This window comes from Triticum aestivum, chromosome 5B (assembly GCF_018294505.1).
Source record: "Triticum aestivum cultivar Chinese Spring chromosome 5B, IWGSC CS RefSeq v2.1, whole genome shotgun sequence".
NCBI classification, from domain to species: domain Eukaryota; kingdom Viridiplantae; phylum Streptophyta; class Magnoliopsida; order Poales; family Poaceae; genus Triticum; species Triticum aestivum.
In genome coordinates this window covers 240,795,574-240,804,197 of record NC_057807.1, presented here as the reverse complement: position 1 = coordinate 240,804,197, position 8,624 = coordinate 240,795,574, and the positions used below count along the sequence as shown (strand labels likewise).

The 8,624-nt window shown below is 38.9% G+C and overlaps 1 long non-coding RNA gene across 2 annotated transcripts; it reads left to right on the top strand.

Annotated features, from left to right (window-relative positions):
- Window positions 1-459: 459 nt before the first annotated feature.
- Window positions 460-3,283, top strand: LOC123115928 (uncharacterized). Of its 2 annotated transcripts, none has more exons than XR_006456842.1 (3): window positions 460-1,007; window positions 1,755-1,975; window positions 2,527-3,283. It is a non-coding gene; the product is annotated as an uncharacterized lncRNA (long non-coding RNA). The 2 variants fall into 2 exon arrangements; XR_006456843.1 differs by having other exon boundaries at window positions 2,504-3,283.
- Window positions 3,284-8,624: the final 5,341 nt, after the last annotated feature.

Here is an 8,624-nt window from a genome sequence, read left to right as displayed (position 1 = left end):
GTTCCTCTCTCATAATAATTGCAAGTAGGAGCAGCAAGACCATGCATATCACATTCATAAAAATTATCATGTGCAATGGTAAAAGGCAACCCATCAATATAATCCTTAATAAGCACAAACTTCTCCAATATAGTGTAGTTTGGAGAATTCAAAAAGATAATAGGACTATCATGCGTGGGTGCAATAGCAACAATTTCATGTTTAACATAAGGGACTATAGCAAGTTCATCTCCATCTATACCTATACTAATTTCAGACTCCCTAGAAATTACCACGTTAATTAGAAATTATGAGCCGTTCAATTGGTGGGACCAAGTTATTACGGTGGAGATTAACCCATCTATTCTTCGCTTAATCACGTACTTAACTCGGCCAAAAAAAGTGAAGGCCCACGTTCCTTTCATCATTGCTGTACAAAAAGAAGCCCAACAGGCCGTCCATCACCGTTGTAAAAAAAAGACCTTCATCGATTGCTAAAAAAAGAAGCCCCTCCCGTATCCCTAACCTTGTGACGCCTACCATCGCGCCGCCACTTCCCATGGATCACGTTGCTGCTTCCGATGGATTGTGCCGCCTCTCTGCTCACCACCGTAGTCGTCACAGCCTATCCCAGCAGTCGTTGCTGCCCACCGCATCCAGCCGCTGTCGCATCTCACCGCCTCCACCGCCCCCATGAATCACCACCTCCTCTCTCTTGGACCAGCATGCTGCGGTGGATGCTTCCGGTCCCGTTGTGGCGACACGGCTGGTCAAGGGAACGCGGTGAGGCGGATTGTGTCTCGTTCGTTGATCTGCCCCACTTGCTGCTGCTCCTCTCCCATCGACCGTCACGTCAACATTTACCGCGACACACGACGTTCTCCTCTTCTGCGACGATGCTTATAAGCGACAATAATGGTGTCTTGTTGTGCCCTACACTCATCGGAGCGCTGAAGCACGGAAGTTCCCAGAGAAGATCGCTCTCCGCTTAGCAAATTCCACCGTGTTCTGAATGGCTGCCAGACAAGGTGATTTTCTTCTCTGAAGTTCTCTCATGAAACTTGGGTGGCATGGATCGGGTGTGCTAGGTGGAGTGCCACTGGATTGTTGTGTTAGTGGGGAGAATCTGCTCTCCTAGAACTTGGGTTTGGCAAGGAATTGTGCCAATACCACTATCCTTTGGCTTTGCAATGGTGATCTATGCAGTTTTGTTTTTTCAAATCATGGTGGTTTAGTTAGTTTGTTAACAGGTGCTTCAGTTAGGACTAATAATCGAGAGTGGTTGACTGGATTGAATTTCGCAAAGGACAATACAATTTTGTTATAATTGGTGATTTAGTTAGTTCGTAAAAAATAGTTCATAGGATCAACTGCTATTTAGCCTACTACAGTATAGTTGTGTGGATTGTCAGTGATGAATAATTAGATTTCATGAATAATACTCAATGCATTGGTTACTATTGTCCAGTGTCCTACAGTTTAGTATGAAGAACTTGACCTTTGTTTGACAAGAAAATGTGTGTGCTAATTCCCACACGGACTGATTTTCTAGAACCAATTTAGGTTGTGATCATTAGTGCGTCTTCAAAGCTGCTTGACATAACATAACATTTGATTTTTACTAATCTGAAATCGAGCCTAAGCAATGCTAAGTAGACCTTTGAATTCTTAATAAGGAAATTACACAATCTGTTTTGTGTGCCATAGGATTTAGTGTTGTTTGAAGAATTATTTCTTCAAACCAATCAGGTTGATGATTTTAACTGTCGATGCAGACGCTCTGCCGGATGTTCATCATCAGCGCCAGTCATGGGTTCGGGCTACTGTGGAACTCATGGCATCAACCATATGAACGTGCATGTATTTGATAGTTTGCTCGATCAATTTTATGCCTTCCACTACAGCTAAGGCTACTACGCAACCTCATTGAGATTTTTTCTATAGGACTTGGATTAATAATCCCCAACAATACGGTCACGCTTCTTATAAATTTCAGGTATAAATACATTTGTGATTTTCTATATGTTGTACTACTATACTGTGTGCTATACCAAGCATGGCATCTGCGCCTTTTCAGATATGCATGCATTTTTCAAGAGAATTTATCTAAGATGTAGTATATAGAAAGGTACCTAAAATGTTAGCTTATATTGCCAACTCTTGAAAATATACGGGCCTTTTACTTTTTTTGCCATGAACCATGGGATTTCATGAACAATACCCAATGCATTGCTTACTGTTTTCCAGTGTACTACAGTTTAGTATGAAAAACTTGACCTTTGTTTGACAAGAAAATGTCTGCTAACTCCCAAACGGTCTGACTTTCGAGAACCAATTTAGGTTGTGATCATTAGTGCGTCTTCAAAGCTGCTTCACATACATAACATTTGATTTTTACTAATCTGAAATCAAGCCTAAGCAATGTTAAGTAGACCTTTGAATTCTTAATAAGGAAATTACACAATCTGTTCTGTGTGCTGTAGGATTAATGTTGTTTGAAGATGTTTTTCTTCTTACCAATCAGGTTGATGATTTTGACTGTCGTAGACGCTGTGCCGGATGTTCATCATCGGTGGCAGTCATGGGTTCAGGCTCCTGTGGAACTCATGGCATCGACCATATGAACCTTCATGTATTTGATAGTTTGCTCGATCAGTTTTATGCCTTCCACTACAGCTAAGGCTACTACGCAGCTTCATTGAGATTTTTTCTATAGGATTTGGATTAATAATCTCCAATAATACGGTCATGGTTCTTATAATTACTTTCATGTATAAATACATTTGTGATTTTCTGTATGTTGTACTACTAAACTGTGTGCTATACCAAGCCTAAGCAATGTTAAGTAGACCTTTGAATTCTTAATAAGGAAATTACACAATCTGTTCTGTGTGCTGTAGGATTAGTGTTGTTTGAAGATGTTTTTCTTCTTACCAATCAGGTTGATGATTTTTACTGTCGATGCAGACGCTGTGCCGGATGTTCATCATCGGTGGCAGTCATGGGTTCAGGCTCCTGTGGAACTCATGGCATCGACCATATGAACCTTCATGTATTTGATAGTTTGCTCGATCAGTTTTATGCCTTCCACTACAGCTAAGGCTACTATGCAGCTTCATTGAGATTTTTTCTATAGGATTTGGATTAATAATCTCCAATAATATGGTCATGCTTCTTATAATTACTTTCAGGTATAAATACATTTGTGATTTTCTGTATGTTGTACTACTAAACTGTGTGCTTGCACTCTATATTCAACAAACCATAATTATCATACTCCAGAGAAATAAGAATGTTATATTCACTCCGATCCATATTAATTGTCGCTAATTTAGTACAAGTATTGTTTAAGTTTAATCATCTAATGATGTTTCTAATTCTATCAAATTATCTTTTACTCGCCGGATGGTAGAATAGAAGTTGAAAAGATGAGATATGCTTAAACTTTTGCATATGCAAAATATGTTGACAAAGTGTAAGTGGGATTACCGCCTCATGTCGATGGCATTGTCTCTAAACATTTGATAATGTTCTTTTTGGTGATATTCCAAATAAATATTTGGCCATCTTTGTAACAAAACATATTTACGGCTAAAATTACATTGATTCACTTAGACACTCACATGTATGTGTGCTTACCAATGATCCAAGTTACTTTCATGGCTTCTGTAGGGTGTTCCAATATATTTACCTATGTTTTAATTGTTATGTTCCAATATATTCTCCAACCTATTATAGAAAAGATTAATATATGTTACACCATACATAATTTTTTTATAGTAATTATGTAGTGAAATATAAAGTGAGAAAATGACGAAATGTTAAACTAGCCCGTGCAAATGCACGGGTTCACGACTAGTAAGCATAATTCATATTGGCATCTTGGGCACAAGCATAGCAAGCATCATCGAAAAGGAGTATTTCAAGAGAATCAATGGGATCATAACAATCATCATAGCACTCATCCTTCGGTAAGCACGAAGGAGAATTAAACAATGTATGAGTTGAAGAGTTACTCTCATTAGAAGGTGGGCACAGGTAGCTAATCCGCTCTTCCTCGTTTTGTTCTTCGCTCTCCTCATCATTTTTTTCATTCAATGAGCTCACAGTTTCATCAATTTCTTCTTCCATAGACTCCTGCAAAATATTTGTCTCTTCTTGGACTGCGGAGACTTCCTCCGTAAATGCATCAATATCGGCATTATATTCATAATTCTCATAGCAATATTTAAGTACAGCAAAATTTTCAGGTCTGTAAACAGCATCATCAAGATTTTCACACGTTTTAAACAAAGATTCAATTTCATAAGCATCCATAGAAGCAACAAATTCTTCTATTTGTTCCATATCATAGTAATCATATATACCATTAGCATAATAAGCCAAGGTTTCATTATCATTAAATTTGCATGAAAAGGAAAGGTGTGGAGCCTTCATCCTAGAGCAACAAGTATAATCATATCTCAAGCATAGTTGCCTAGCATACCAATGCAACATATGAATTTGATCCCATAATAGTTTCCGTTTTTGTGTCAAGCGATAATCTCTATAGTATTCATGTTGATCCAACGTGTCTCCCATAAAATAATTGAATGGGGTTTTCTCAGGATTATCAAAGTAGTACATAATATCTTTCACATAATGAGCATCGAGGGTTTTAGGAGGTTCCCCATCTCCATGAGTAGCAAGTAAACCTAATTTTTTTGGTATTTCGTGTTCCATACCCATAACTAAAGATAGAGAACAACTAAGAATAACAAATAAAAATTACTTAGTGATAAAGGAAACAAGCACACACGAGAATATTCAACCCACGCTATGACTCCCCGGCAACGGCGCTAGAAAAAGGTCTTGATAACCCACAAGTATAGGGGATCAATTGTAGCCTCTTTTGATAAGTAAGAGTGTCGAACCCAATGAGGAGCTAAAGGTAGAACAAATATTCCCTTAAGTTCTATCGACCACCAATACAACTGTATGCACGCTTAACGTTCGCTTTATCTAAAACAAGTATGAAACTAGAAGGACTTTGCAGATATTTTTGGATAGGTTTGCAAGATAATAGAGAGCACGTAAATATAATCTAGGGGCTGTTTAGATAAAGACACAACTAAATTAGTTTTAGTAGAGAGCTTTTTATCACAAGAAAGTTATTTGTCCCTAGGCAATCGATAACTAGACCGGTAATCACTATTGCAATTTTATTTGAGGGAGAGGCATAAGCTAACATACTTTCTCTTCTTGGATCATATGCACTTATGATTGGAACTCTAGCAAGCATCCGCAACTACCAAAGATCATTAAGGTAAAACCCAACCATAGCACTAAAGCATCAAGTCCTCTTTATCCCATACGCAACAACCCCCTTACTCGGGTTTATGCTTCTGTCACTCAAGCAACCCACTATAAGTGAATCATGAACGTATTGCAACACCCTACAACGGGAATCGCTCACGCTTGCGCGACACGGAGGGCACCATAGGACAGCACCAATAATAAAACATGCAACTCAAACCAATCACGATCATCAATTAACCCATAGGACAAAACGGATCTACTCAAACATCATAGGATAGCCTTACATCATTGGGGAATAATATATAGCGTTGAGTGCTACGTCTTGAGCTTGCGTTGGTTTTCCTCGAAGAGGAGAGGGTGATGCAACAAAGTGTAGCGTAAGTATTTCCCTCAGTTTTGAGAACCAAGGTATCAATCCAGTAGGAGGCTCCTCAAAAGTCCCACACACCTACACAAACAAACTGAGAACTCGCAACCAACGCAATAAAGGGGTTGTCAATCCCTTCACGGCCACTTGCGAAAGTGAGATCTAATAAAGATAGTATGATAAGATAAATATATTTTTCGTATTTTATAAAATAGATGCAAAAAGTAAAGATGCAAATAAAATTAGATTGAAAGCAAATATGATAAGAGATAGACCCGGGGGCCATAGGTTTCACTAGAGGCTTCTCTCAAGATAGCATAAGTATTACGGTGGGTGAACAAATTACTGTCGAGCAATTGATAGAAAAGCGCATAGTTATGAGATTATCTAGGCATGATCATGTATATAGGCATCACGTCCATAACAAGTAGACCGACTCCTGTCTGCATCTACTACTATTACTCCACACATCGACCGACTCCTGCTTGCATCTAGAGTATTAAGTTCATAAGAGCAGAGTAACGCATTAAGCAAGATGACATGATGTAGAGGGATAAACACATGCAATATGATATAAACCCCATCTTGTTATCCTCGATGGCAACAATACAATACATGTCTTGCAACCCTTTCTGTCACTGGGTAAGAATACCGCAAGATTGAACCCAAAGCTAAGCACTTCTCCCATGGCAAGAAAGACCAATATAGTAGGCCAAACCAAACTGATAATTCGAAGAGACTTGCAAAGATAACTCAATCATACATAAAAGAATTCAGAGAAGATTCAAATATTATTCATAGATAAACTTGATAATAAACTCACAATTCATCGGATCTCGACAAACACACCGCAAAAAGAGTTTACATCAAATAGATCTCCACAAGAGAGGGGGAGAACATTGTATTGAGATCCAAAAAGAGAGAAGAAGCCATCTAGCTAATAACTATGGACCCGTATGTCTGTGGTAAACTACTCACAACTCATCGGAGGGGCAAGGATGTTGATGTAGAAGGCCTCCGTTGTTTATTCCCCCTCCGGCAGAGTGTCGACGAAGGCTCCAAGATGAGATCTTGCGGATACAGAAGGTTACAGCGGTGGAAATTGTGTTTCTTGGTGCTCCTGGATGTTTTCGGGGTACGTAGGTATATATAGGAGGAAGAGGTACGTCGGTGGCTGCCCGAGGGGCCCATGAGACATGGGGCACGCCCTACAGGGGGGGTGGCGGCCCCTATCTTGTGGGGCCCTCGGGAGCTTCTTCACTTGCACTCCAAGCTCTCCGGATCAGATTTGTTCCAAAAATCACGCTCCCGAAGGTTTCATTATGTTTGGACTCCGTTTGATATTCCTTTTCTTCGAAATACTGAAATAGGCAAAAAACCAGCAATATGGGTGGGCTTCCGGTTAGTAGGTTAGTCCCAAAAAATGATATAAATGTGTAAAATAAGGCCCATAAACATCTAAAAGGGGTAATATAATAGCATGGAACAATCAAAAATTATAGATACGTTGGAGACGTATCAAGCATCCCCAATCTTAATTCCAGCTCGTCCTCGAGTAGGTAAATGATAAAAAGAGAATTTTTGATGTGGAATGCTACCTAGCATAATTCATAATGTAATTTTCTTTATTGTGGTATGAATGTTCAGATCCAAATGAATACAAAATAAAAGTTCATATTGATAAAAGAAATAGTAACACTTCAAGCATACTAATCAAAGTAATCATGTCTTCTCAAAATAACATGGCAAAAGAAAGTTCATCCCTACAAAATCATATAGTTAGGCTATGCTTCATTTTCGTCACACAAAGATGTTCCCAATTTCTATACCCCCGATGACAAGCCAAGCAATTGTTTCATACTTAAATAATCTCAAACTTTTTCAACCTTCACGCAATACATGACATGAGCCATGGATATAGCACTATGGGTGGAATAGAATATGATGATGGGGATTGTGTGGAGAAGACAAAATAAAAAGAAAGTCTCACATTGACGAGGATAATCAACGGGCTATGGATATGCCCATCAATTGATGTCAACATGAGGAGTAGGGATTGCCATGCAACGGATGCACTAGAGCTATAAACGAATGCTCAACAAAAGAAAACTAGTGGGTGTGCATCCAACTTGCTTGCTCACGAAGACCTAGGGCATTTGAGGAAGCCCATCGTAGGAATATACAAGCCAAGTTCTATAATGAAAAATTCCCACTAGTATGAAAAAGACAACTTATGAGACTCACTATATGAAAAACATGGTGCTACTTTGAAGCACAATATATGAGACTCACTACATGAAGAACAAGGTGCTACTTTGAAGCACAAGTGTGGAAAAAGAGATAGCAACATTGCCCTTTTTTATTTATTTTCTTTTTTTCTTTTTTTTCTTTTTTTGGGCCTTTTTTTTCCTTTTGGCCTTTCTTTTTTTTCTTTTTTTGGGCAATGTTCTAATAATGATGATCATCACACTTCTATTACAACATATGAATTACAACTCGAAACTAGAACAAGATATGACTCTATATGAATGCCTCCGGCGGTGTACCGGGATGGTGCAATGAATCAAGAGTGACATGTATGAAAAATAATGCTTGCTGGTTGTGCCACAAATACGATGTCAACTACATGATCATGCAATGGCAATATGACAAAAGTAAAGTATGTCATGAAAATGATGAACGGAACGGTGGAAAGTTGCATGGCAATATATCTCGGAATGGCTATGGAAATGCCATAATAGGTAGGTATGGTGGCTGTTTTGAGGAAGATATAAGGAGGTTTATGTGTGATAGAACATATTGTATCACGGGGTTTGGATGCACCGGCGAAGTTTGCACCAACTCTCAAGGTGAGAAAGGGCAATGCACGATACCGGAGAGGCTAGCAAAGGCGGAAAGGTAGAAGTGCGTATAATCCATGGACTCAACATTAGTCAAAAGAACTCATATACTTATTGCAAAAATTTAGAAGTCATCAAAA